The following is a 10,540-nucleotide window of genomic DNA, read 5'->3' as shown; positions in this document are numbered from 1 at the left end:
GGTGGCGGCGCCGGGGCTGGGCGCCGGTGGGGGCGGCCAGGTGCAGGTCGAGGGGCTCGCGGGCCGAAAGGACGGCAACTGGGCCCGCGGCGGAGTCTGGGTCCGGGCCAGCCACCCCGGGAGCGTCTGGGGTGCGCCTGCCTTCCAGGGCCGCCTTCTGGCCGCCTGGCCGGCCGGGCCGGCGGGGAGCGACCCCGCCGGCGCGCGCCGTGGTGGGAGGGGCCTGAGGAGGTGGGGCCTGCAGCGGGGCCCGGCGGGGGCGGAGCCGGCGGCCCCCGCCGCGGGCGAGTAAAGGAGAAGGCGGGCGGAGCGGGAGGCAAAAAGCCTACAGCACCCGGTATTCCCAGGCGGTCTCCATCCAAGTACTAACCAGGCCCGACCCTGCTTAGCTTCCGAGATCAGACGAGATCGGGCGCGTTCAGGGTGGTATGGCCGTAGACGGGGGCGGGGGGCCGCGGGCGGCCTCTTGAGGCCCAGTTTCGCTGGCGCTGGCGCCTTAACGCCAGCCTGGCGGCCGGCCCGCCCCGGCAGGGCCCCCTCGCCCGCCCAGGCAGGGGCAACGGAGGTCTCGGGTATCGGGCGGCGGCGGAGGGTTTGGCGACCACCTCCCAGCCCAGGCGGCCGTGACCCAGCAAACCCTTCGGCGCTTGGCGCCCCGCCCAAGATCCCGCACGTCGCTCACAGGGACGTGGCCCCGGAGGCTTCAGGGCCCGGGGCCCGCGGTCCCTTGGGCATCGGCCCTGCCCGCCCACGCGGCCCTAGGCGCAGCCCGGCCGCAGCCCGGGCCGGCCCTCCTGCCCGACAGCAGCTGGCCCGAAGCCACCGGGAGCCACCAATGAGTCGCCACGGCCCCTCAGCCCCGGCAAGGCCCACCCTTGCCCCCACACCCCCCGCCGAGCTCAGGACCCCGCCCCTGGTGGCCGGCAGGCCCGGGGAAGCGGCCCCTGCCCTCGATCCCGCTCCCGCACCCGGCCGCGGTGACACGCCAGAGGGGCGGGGTGGGGGGGGGCTTTTGTCGGAGGGAGCTGTGGAGGGACACACCGGCACACAGGTGGCGGCGCCGGGGCTGGGCGCCGGTGGGGGCGGCCAGGTGCAGGTCGAGGGGCTCGCGGGCCGAAAGGACGGCAACTGGGCCCGCGGCGGAGTCTGGGTCCGGGCCAGCCACCCCGGGAGCGTCTGGGGTGCGCCTGCCTTCCAGGGCCGCCTTCTGGCCGCCTGGCCGGCCGGGCCGGCGGGGAGCGACCCCGCCGGCGCGCGCCGTGGTGGGAGGGGCCTGAGGAGGTGGGGCCTGCAGCGGGGCCCGGCGGGGGCGGAGCCGGCGGCCCCCGCCGCGGGCGAGTAAAGGAGAAGGCGGGCGGAGCGGGAGGCAAAAAGCCTACAGCACCCGGTATTCCCAGGCGGTCTCCCATCCAAGTACTAACCAGGCCCGACCCTGCTTAGCTTCCGAGATCAGACGAGATCGGGCGCGTTCAGGGTGGTATGGCCGTAGACGGGGGCGGGGGGCCGCGGGCGGCCTCTTGAGGCCCAGTTTCGCTGGCGCTGGCGCCTTAACGCCAGCCTGGCGGCCGGCCCGCCCCGGCAGGGCCCCCTCGCCCGCCCAGGCAGGGGCAACGGAGGTCTCGGGTATCGGGCGGCGGCGGAGGGTTTGGCGACCACCTCCCAGCCCAGGGCGGCCGTGACCCAGCAAACCCTTCGGCGCTTGGCGCCCCGCCCAAGATCCCGCACGTCGCTCACAGGGACGTGGCCCCGGAGGCTTCAGGGCCCGGGGCCCGCGGTCCCTTGGGCATCGGCCCTGCCCGCCCACGCGGCCCTAGGCGCAGCCCGGCCGCAGCCCGGGCCGGCCCTCCTGCCCGACAGCAGCTGGCCCGAAGCCACCGGGAGCCACCATTGAGTCGCCACGGCCCCTCAGCCCCGGCAAGGCCACCCTTGCCCCCACACCCCCCGCCGAGCTCAGGACCCCGCCCCTGGTGGCCGGCAGGCCCGGGGAAGCGGCCCCTGCCCTCGATCCCGCTCCCGCACCCGGCCGCGGTGACACGCCAGAGGGGCGGGGTGGGGGGGGGCTTTTGTCGGAGGGAGCTGTGGAGGGACACACCGGCACACAGGTGGCGGCGCCGGGGCTGGGCGCCGGTGGGGGCGGCCAGGTGCAGGTCGAGGGGCTCGCGGGCCGAAAGGACGGCAACTGGGCCCGCGGCGGAGTCTGGGTCCGGGCCAGCCACCCCGGGAGCGTCTGGGGTGCGCCTGCCTTCCAGGGCCGCCTTCTGGCCGCCTGGCCGGCCGGGCCGGCGGGGAGCGACCCCGCCGGCGCGCGCCGTGGTGGGAGGGGCCTGAGGAGGTGGGGCCTGCAGCGGGGCCCGGCGGGGGCGGAGCCGGCGGCCCCCGCCGCGGGCGAGTAAAGGAGAAGGCGGGCGGAGCGGGAGGCAAAAAGCCTACAGCACCCGGTATTCCCAGGCGGTCTCCCATCCAAGTACTAACCAGGCCCGACCCTGCTTAGCTTCCGAGATCAGACGAGATCGGGCGCGTTCAGGGTGGTATGGCCGTAGACGGGGGCGGGGGGCCGCGGGCGGCCTCTTGAGGCCCAGTTTCGCTGGCGCTGGCGCCTTAACGCCAGCCTGGCGGCCGGCCCGCCCCGGCAGGGCCCCCTCGCCCGCCCAGGCAGGGGCAACGGAGGTCTCGGGTATCGGGCGGCGGCGGAGGGTTTGGCGACCACCTCCCAGCCCAGGGCGGCCGTGACCCAGCAAACCCTTCGGCGCTTGGCGCCCCGCCCAAGATCCCGCACGTCGCTCACAGGGACGTGGCCCCGGAGGCTTCAGGGCCCGGGGCCCGCGGTCCCTTGGGCATCGGCCCTGCCCGCCCACGCGGCCCTAGGCGCAGCCCGGCCGCAGCCCGGGCCGGCCCTCCTGCCCGACAGCAGCTGGCCCGAAGCCACCGGGAGCCACCATTGAGTCGCCACGGCCCCTCAGCCCCGGCAAGGCCACCCTTGCCCCCACACCCCCCGCCGAGCTCAGGACCCCGCCCCTGGTGGCCGGCAGGCCCGGGGAAGCGGCCCCTGCCCTCGATCCCGCTCCCGCACCCGGCCGCGGTGACACGCCAGAGGGGCGGGGTGGGGGGGGGCTTTTGTCGGAGGGAGCTGTGGAGGGACACACCGGCACACAGGTGGCGGCGCCGGGGCTGGGCGCCGGTGGGGGCGGCCAGGTGCAGGTCGAGGGGCTCGCGGGCCGAAAGGACGGCAACTGGGCCCGCGGCGGAGTCTGGGTCCGGGCCAGCCACCCCGGGAGCGTCTGGGGTGCGCCTGCCTTCCAGGGCCGCCTTCTGGCCGCCTGGCCGGCCGGGCCGGCGGGGAGCGACCCCGCCGGCGCGCGCCGTGGTGGGAGGGGCCTGAGGAGGTGGGGCCTGCAGCGGGGCCCGGCGGGGGCGGAGCCGGCGGCCCCCGCCGCGGGCGAGTAAAGGAGAAGGCGGGCGGAGCGGGAGGCAAAAAGCCTACAGCACCCGGTATTCCCAGGCGGTCTCCCATCCAAGTACTAACCAGGCCCGACCCTGCTTAGCTTCCGAGATCAGACGAGATCGGGCGCGTTCAGGGTGGTATGGCCGTAGACGGGGGCGGGGGGCCGCGGGCGGCCTCTTGAGGCCCAGTTTCGCTGGCGCTGGCGCCTTAACGCCAGCCTGGCGGCCGGCCCGCCCCGGCAGGGCCCCCTCGCCCGCCCAGGCAGGGGCAACGGAGGTCTCGGGTATCGGGCGGCGGCGGAGGGTTTGGCGACCACCTCCCAGCCCAGGGCGGCCGTGACCCAGCAAACCCTTCGGCGCTTGGCGCCCCGCCCAAGATCCCGCACGTCGCTCACAGGGACGTGGCCCCGGAGGCTTCAGGGCCCGGGGCCCGCGGTCCCTTGGGCATCGGCCCTGCCCGCCCACGCGGCCCTAGGCGCAGCCCGGCCGCAGCCCGGGCCGGCCCTCCTGCCCGACAGCAGCTGGCCCGAAGCCACCGGGAGCCACCAATGAGTCGCCACGGCCCCTCAGCCCCGGCAAGGCCACCCTTGCCCCCACACCCCCCGCCGAGCTCAGGACCCCGCCCCTGGTGGCCGGCAGGCCCGGGGAAGCGGCCCCTGCCCTCGATCCCGCTCCCGCACCCGGCCGCGGTGACACGCCAGAGGGGCGGGGTGGGGGGGGGCTTTTGTCGGAGGGAGCTGTGGAGGGACACACCGGCACACAGGTGGCGGCGCCGGGGCTGGGCGCCGGTGGGGGCGGCCAGGTGCAGGTCGAGGGGCTCGCGGGCCGAAAGGACGGCAACTGGGCCCGCGGCGGAGTCTGGGTCCGGGCCAGCCACCCCGGGAGCGTCTGGGGTGCGCCTGCCTTCCAGGGCCGCCTTCTGGCCGCCTGGCCGGCCGGGCCGGCGGGGAGCGACCCCCGCCGGCGCGCGCCGTGGTGGGAGGGGCCTGAGGAGGTGGGGCCTGCAGCGGGGCCCGGCGGGGGCGGAGCCGGCGGCCCCCGCCGCGGGCGAGTAAAGGAGAAGGCGGGCGGAGCGGGAGGCAAAAAGCCTACAGCACCCGGTATTCCCAGGCGGTCTCCCATCCAAGTACTAACCAGGCCCGACCCTGCTTAGCTTCCGAGATCAGACGAGATCGGGCGCGTTCAGGGTGGTATGGCCGTAGACGGGGGCGGGGGGCCGCGGGCGGCCTCTTGAGGCCCAGTTTCGCTGGCGCTGGCGCCTTAACGCCAGCCTGGCGGCCGGCCCGCCCCGGCAGGGCCCCCTCGCCCGCCCAGGCAGGGGCAACGGAGGTCTCGGGTATCGGGCGGCGGCGGAGGGTTTGGCGACCACCTCCCAGCCCAGGGCGGCCGTGACCCAGCAAACCCTTCGGCGCTTGGCGCCCCGCCCAAGATCCCGCACGTCGCTCACAGGGACGTGGCCCCGGAGGCTTCAGGGCCCGGGGCCCGCGGTCCCTTGGGCATCGGCCCTGCCCGCCCACGCGGCCCTAGGCGCAGCCCGGCCGCAGCCCGGGCCGGCCCTCCTGCCCGACAGCAGCTGGCCCGAAGCCACCGGGAGCCACCATTGAGTCGCCACGGCCCCTCAGCCCCGGCAAGGCCACCCTTGCCCCCACACCCCCCGCCGAGCTCAGGACCCCGCCCCTGGTGGCCGGCAGGCCCGGGGAAGCGGCCCCTGCCCTCGATCCCGCTCCCGCACCCGGCCGCGGTGACACGCCAGAGGGGCGGGGTGGGGGGGGCTTTTGTCGGAGGGAGCTGTGGAGGGACACACCGGCACACAGGTGGCGGCGCCGGGGCTGGGCGCCGGTGGGGGCGGCCAGGTGCAGGTCGAGGGGCTCGCGGGCCGAAAGGACGGCAACTGGGCCCGCGGCGGAGTCTGGGTCCGGGCCAGCCACCCCGGGAGCGTCTGGGGTGCGCCTGCCTTCCAGGGCCGCCTTCTGGCCGCCTGGCCGGCCGGGCCGGCGGGGAGCGACCCCGCCGGCGCGCGCCGTGGTGGGAGGGGCCTGAGGAGGTGGGGCCTGCAGCGGGGCCCGGCGGGGGCGGAGCCGGCGGCCCCCGCCGCGGGCGAGTAAAGGAGAAGGCGGGCGGAGCGGGAGGCAAAAAGCCTACAGCACCCGGTATTCCCAGGCGGTCTCCCATCCAAGTACTAACCAGGCCCGACCCTGCTTAGCTTCCGAGATCAGACGAGATCGGGCGCGTTCAGGGTGGTATGGCCGTAGACGGGGGCGGGGGGCCGCGGGCGGCCTCTTGAGGCCCAGTTTCGCTGGCGCTGGCGCCTTAACGCCAGCCTGGCGGCCGGCCCGCCCCGGCAGGGCCCCCTCGCCCGCCCAGGCAGGGGCAACGGAGGTCTCGGGTATCGGGCGGCGGCGGAGGGTTTGGCGACCACCTCCCAGCCCAGGGCGGCCGTGACCCAGCAAACCCTTCGGCGCTTGGCGCCCCGCCCAAGATCCCGCACGTCGCTCACAGGGACGTGGCCCCGGAGGCTTCAGGGCCCGGGGCCCGCGGTCCCTTGGGCATCGGCCCTGCCCGCCCACGCGGCCCTAGGCGCAGCCCGGCCGCAGCCCGGGCCGGCCCTCCTGCCCGACAGCAGCTGGCCCGAAGCCACCGGGAGCCACCATTGAGTCGCCACGGCCCCTCAGCCCCGGCAAGGCCACCCTTGCCCCCACACCCCCCGCCGAGCTCAGGACCCCGCCCCTGGTGGCCGGCAGGCCCGGGGAAGCGGCCCCTGCCCTCGATCCCGCTCCCGCACCCGGCCGCGGTGACACGCCAGAGGGGCGGGGTGGGGGGGGGCTTTTGTCGGAGGGAGCTGTGGAGGGACACACCGGCACACAGGTGGCGGCGCCGGGGTTGGGCGCCGGTGGGGGCGGCCAGGTGCAGGTCGAGGGGCTCGCGGGCCGAAAGGACGGCAACTGGGCCCGCGGCGGAGTCTGGGTCCGGGCCAGCCACCCCGGGAGCGTCTGGGGTGCGGCTGCCTTCCAGGGCCGCCTTCTGGCCGCCTGGCCGGCCGGGCCGGCGGGGAGCGACCCCGCCGGCGCGCGCCGTGGTGGGAGGGGCCTGAGGAGGTGGGGCCTGCAGCGGGGCCCGGCGGGGGCGGAGCCGGCGACCCCGCCGCGGGCGAGTAAAGGAGAAGGCGGGCGGAGCGGGAGGCAAAAAGCCTACAGCACCCGGTATTCCCAGGCGGTCTCCCATCCAAGTACTAACCAGGCCCGACCCTGCTTAGCTTCCGAGATCAGACGAGATCGGGCGCGTTCAGGGTGGTATGGCCGTAGACGGGGGCGGGGGGCCGCGGGCGGCCTCTTGAGGCCCAGTTTCGCTGGCGCTGGCGCCTTAACGCCAGCCTGGCGGCCGGCCCGCCCCGGCAGGGCCCCCTCGCCCGCCCAGGCAGGGGCAACGGAGGTCTCGGGTATCGGGCGGCGGCGGAGGGTTTGGCGACCACCTCCCAGCCCAGGGCGGCCGTGACCCAGCAAACCCTTCGGCGCTTGGCGCCCCGCCCAAGATCCCGCACGTCGCTCACAGGGACGTGGCCCCGGAGGCTTCAGGGCCCGGGGCCCGCGGTCCCTTGGGCATCGGCCCTGCCCGCCCACGCGGCCCTAGGCGCAGCCCGGCCGCAGCCCGGGCCGGCCCTCCTGCCCGACAGCAGCTGGCCCGAAGCCACCGGGAGCCACCATTGAGTCGCCACGGCCCCTCAGCCCCGGCAAGGCCACCCTTGCCCCCACACCCCCCGCCGAGCTCAGGACCCCGCCCCTGGTGGCCGGCAGGCCCGGGGAAGCGGCCCCTGCCCTCGATCCCGCTCCCGCACCCGGCCGCGGTGACACGCCAGAGGGGCGGGGTGGGGGGGGGCTTTTGTCGGAGGGAGCTGTGGAGGGACACACCGGCACACAGGTGGCGGCGCCGGGGTTGGGCGCCGGTGGGGGCGGCCAGGTGCAGGTCGAGGGGCTCGCGGGCCGAAAGGACGGCAACTGGGCCCGCGGCGGAGTCTGGGTCCGGGCCAGCCACCCCGGGAGCGTCTGGGGTGCGGCTGCCTTCCAGGGCCGCCTTCTGGCCGCCTGGCCGGCCGGGCCGGCGGGGAGCGACCCCGCCGGCGCGCGCCGTGGTGGGAGGGGCCTGAGGAGGTGGGGCCTGCAGCGGGGCCCGGCGGGGGCGGAGCCGGCGGCCCCCGCCGCGGGCGAGTAAAGGAGAAGGCGGGCGGAGCGGGAGGCAAAAAGCCTACAGCACCCGGTATTCCCAGGCGGTCTCCCATCCAAGTACTAACCAGGCCCGACCCTGCTTAGCTTCCGAGATCAGACGAGATCGGGCGCGTTCAGGGTGGTATGGCCGTAGACGGGGGCGGGGGGCCGCGGGCGGCCTCTTGAGGCCCAGTTTCGCTGGCGCTGGCGCCTTAACGCCAGCCTGGCGGCCGGCCCGCCCCGGCAGGGCCCCCTCGCCCGCCCAGGCAGGGGCAACGGAGGTCTCGGGTATCGGGCGGCGGCGGAGGGTTTGGCGACCACCTCCCAGCCCAGGGCGGCCGTGACCCAGCAAACCCTTCGGCGCTTGGCGCCCCGCCCAAGATCCCGCACGTCGCTCACAGGGACGTGGCCCCGGAGGCTTCAGGGCCCGGGGCCCGCGGTCCCTTGGGCATCGGCCCTGCCCGCCCACGCGGCCCTAGGCGCAGCCCGGCCGCAGCCCGGGCCGGCCCTCCTGCCCGACAGCAGCTGGCCCGAAGCCACCGGGAGCCACCAATGAGTCGCCACGGCCCCTCAGCCCCGGCAAGGCCACCCTTGCCCCCACACCCCCCGCCGAGCTCAGGACCCCGCCCCTGGTGGCCGGCAGGCCCGGGGAAGCGGCCCCTGCCCTCGATCCCGCTCCCGCACCCGGCCGCGGTGACACGCCAGAGGGGCGGGGTGGGGGGGGGCTTTTGTCGGAGGGAGCTGTGGAGGGACACACCGGCACACAGGTGGCGGCGCCGGGGCTGGGCGCCGGTGGGGGCGGCCAGGTGCAGGTCGAGGGGCTCGCGGGCCGAAAGGACGGCAACTGGGCCCGCGGCGGAGTCTGGGTCCGGGCCAGCCACCCCGGGAGCGTCTGGGGTGCGCCTGCCTTCCAGGGCCGCCTTCTGGCCGCCTGGCCGGCCGGGCCGGCGGGGAGCGACCCCGCCGGCGCGCGCCGTGGTGGGAGGGGCCTGAGGAGGTGGGGCCTGCAGCGGGGCCCGGCGGGGGCGGAGCCGGCGGCCCCCGCCGCGGGCGAGTAAAGGAGAAGGCGGGCGGAGCGGGAGGCAAAAAGCCTACAGCACCCGGTATTCCCAGGCGGTCTCCCATCCAAGTACTAACCAGGCCCGACCCTGCTTAGCTTCCGAGATCAGACGAGATCGGGCGCGTTCAGGGTGGTATGGCCGTAGACGGGGGCGGGGGGCCGCGGGCGGCCTCTTGAGGCCCAGTTTCGCTGGCGCTGGCGCCTTAACGCCAGCCTGGCGGCCGGCCCGCCCCGGCAGGGCCCCCTCGCCCGCCCAGGCAGGGGCAACGGAGGTCTCGGGTATCGGGCGGCGGCGGAGGGTTTGGCGACCACCTCCCAGCCCAGGGCGGCCGTGACCCAGCAAACCCTTCGGCGCTTGGCGCCCCGCCCAAGATCCCGCACGTCGCTCACAGGGACGTGGCCCCGGAGGCTTCAGGGCCCGGGGCCCGCGGTCCCTTGGGCATCGGCCCTGCCCGCCCACGCGGCCCTAGGCGCAGCCCGGCCGCAGCCCGGGCCGGCCCTCCTGCCCGACAGCAGCTGGCCCGAAGCCACCGGGAGCCACCATTGAGTCGCCACGGCCCCTCAGCCCCGGCAAGGCCACCCTTGCCCCCACACCCCCCGCCGAGCTCAGGACCCCGCCCCTGGTGGCCGGCAGGCCCGGGGAAGCGGCCCCTGCCCTCGATCCCGCTCCCGCACCCGGCCGCGGTGACACGCCAGAGGGGCGGGGTGGGGGGGGGCTTTTGTCGGAGGGAGCTGTGGAGGGACACACCGGCACACAGGTGGCGGCGCCGGGGCTGGGCGCCGGTGGGGGCGGCCAGGTGCAGGTCGAGGGGCTCGCGGGCCGAAAGGACGGCAACTGGGCCCGCGGCGGAGTCTGGGTCCGGGCCAGCCACCCCGGGAGCGTCTGGGGTGCGCCTGCCTTCCAGGGCCGCCTTCTGGCCGCCTGGCCGGCCGGGCCGGCGGGGAGCGACCCCGCCGGCGCGCGCCGTGGTGGGAGGGGCCTGAGGAGGTGGGGCCTGCAGCGGGGCCCGGCGGGGGCGGAGCCGGCGGCCCCCGCCGCGGGCGAGTAAAGGAGAAGGCGGGCGGAGCGGGAGGCAAAAAGCCTACAGCACCCGGTATTCCCAGGCGGTCTCCCATCCAAGTACTAACCAGGCCCGACCCTGCTTAGCTTCCGAGATCAGACGAGATCGGGCGCGTTCAGGGTGGTATGGCCGTAGACGGGGGCGGGGGGCCGCGGGCGGCCTCTTGAGGCCCAGTTTCGCTGGCGCTGGCGCCTTAACGCCAGCCTGGCGGCCGGCCCGCCCCGGCAGGGCCCCCTCGCCCGCCCAGGCAGGGGCAACGGAGGTCTCGGGTATCGGGCGGCGGCGGAGGGTTTGGCGACCACCTCCCAGCCCAGGGCGGCCGTGACCCAGCAAACCCTTCGGCGCTTGGCGCCCCGCCCAAGATCCCGCACGTCGCTCACAGGGACGTGGCCCCGGAGGCTTCAGGGCCCGGGGCCCGCGGTCCCTTGGGCATCGGCCCTGCCCGCCCACGCGGCCCTAGGCGCAGCCCGGCCGCAGCCCGGGCCGGCCCTCCTGCCCGACAGCAGCTGGCCCGAAGCCACCGGGAGCCACCATTGAGTCGCCACGGCCCCTCAGCCCCGGCAAGGCCACCCTTGCCCCCACACCCCCCGCCGAGCTCAGGACCCCGCCCCTGGTGGCCGGCAGGCCCGGGGAAGCGGCCCCTGCCCTCGATCCCGCTCCCGCACCCGGCCGCGGTGACACGCCAGAGGGGCGGGGTGGGGGGGGGCTTTTGTCGGAGGGAGCTGTGGAGGGACACACCGGCACACAGGTGGCGGCGCCGGGGTTGGGCGCCGGTGGGG

The 10,540-nt window shown here is 76.9% G+C and overlaps 10 non-coding genes across 10 annotated transcripts; all 10 read right to left on the bottom strand.

Moving 5' to 3' along the window:
* Nucleotides 1-322: 322 nt before the first annotated feature.
* LOC132595647 (5S ribosomal RNA) lies at nucleotides 323-440 on the bottom strand. Its single transcript, XR_009561783.1, has one exon. It is a non-coding gene; the product is annotated as a 5S ribosomal RNA (ribosomal RNA).
* A 932-nt stretch (nucleotides 441-1,372) lies between these two features.
* Nucleotides 1,373-1,491, bottom strand: LOC132595644 (5S ribosomal RNA). Its single transcript, XR_009561780.1, has one exon. It is a non-coding gene; the product is annotated as a 5S ribosomal RNA (ribosomal RNA).
* Nucleotides 1,492-2,423: 932 nt separating this feature from the next.
* Nucleotides 2,424-2,542, bottom strand: LOC132595643 (5S ribosomal RNA). Its single transcript, XR_009561779.1, has one exon. It is a non-coding gene; the product is annotated as a 5S ribosomal RNA (ribosomal RNA).
* Nucleotides 2,543-3,474: 932 nt separating this feature from the next.
* LOC132595642 (5S ribosomal RNA) lies at nucleotides 3,475-3,593 on the bottom strand. The gene has a single exon (XR_009561778.1). It is a non-coding gene; the product is annotated as a 5S ribosomal RNA (ribosomal RNA).
* Nucleotides 3,594-4,526: 933 nt separating this feature from the next.
* LOC132595641 (5S ribosomal RNA) lies at nucleotides 4,527-4,645 on the bottom strand. The gene has a single exon (XR_009561777.1). It is a non-coding gene; the product is annotated as a 5S ribosomal RNA (ribosomal RNA).
* Nucleotides 4,646-5,576: 931 nt separating this feature from the next.
* On the bottom strand, nucleotides 5,577-5,695 carry LOC132595640 (5S ribosomal RNA). The gene has a single exon (XR_009561776.1). It is a non-coding gene; the product is annotated as a 5S ribosomal RNA (ribosomal RNA).
* Nucleotides 5,696-6,626: 931 nt separating this feature from the next.
* LOC132595639 (5S ribosomal RNA) lies at nucleotides 6,627-6,745 on the bottom strand. Its single transcript, XR_009561775.1, has one exon. It is a non-coding gene; the product is annotated as a 5S ribosomal RNA (ribosomal RNA).
* A 932-nt stretch (nucleotides 6,746-7,677) lies between these two features.
* LOC132595638 (5S ribosomal RNA) lies at nucleotides 7,678-7,796 on the bottom strand. Its single transcript, XR_009561774.1, has one exon. It is a non-coding gene; the product is annotated as a 5S ribosomal RNA (ribosomal RNA).
* Nucleotides 7,797-8,728: 932 nt separating this feature from the next.
* On the bottom strand, nucleotides 8,729-8,847 carry LOC132595637 (5S ribosomal RNA). The gene has a single exon (XR_009561773.1). It is a non-coding gene; the product is annotated as a 5S ribosomal RNA (ribosomal RNA).
* Nucleotides 8,848-9,779: 932 nt separating this feature from the next.
* On the bottom strand, nucleotides 9,780-9,898 carry LOC132595636 (5S ribosomal RNA). Its single transcript, XR_009561772.1, has one exon. It is a non-coding gene; the product is annotated as a 5S ribosomal RNA (ribosomal RNA).
* Between the last annotated feature and the right edge of the window lie 642 nt (nucleotides 9,899-10,540).

This window comes from Globicephala melas, unplaced genomic scaffold, assembly GCF_963455315.2.
Source record: "Globicephala melas unplaced genomic scaffold, mGloMel1.2 SCAFFOLD_490, whole genome shotgun sequence".
Classification (NCBI taxonomy): Eukaryota; Metazoa; Chordata; class Mammalia; order Artiodactyla; family Delphinidae; genus Globicephala; species Globicephala melas.
The sequence above is the reverse complement of the archived record's forward strand: the minus strand, read 5'-3'. Positions and strand labels throughout refer to the sequence as shown.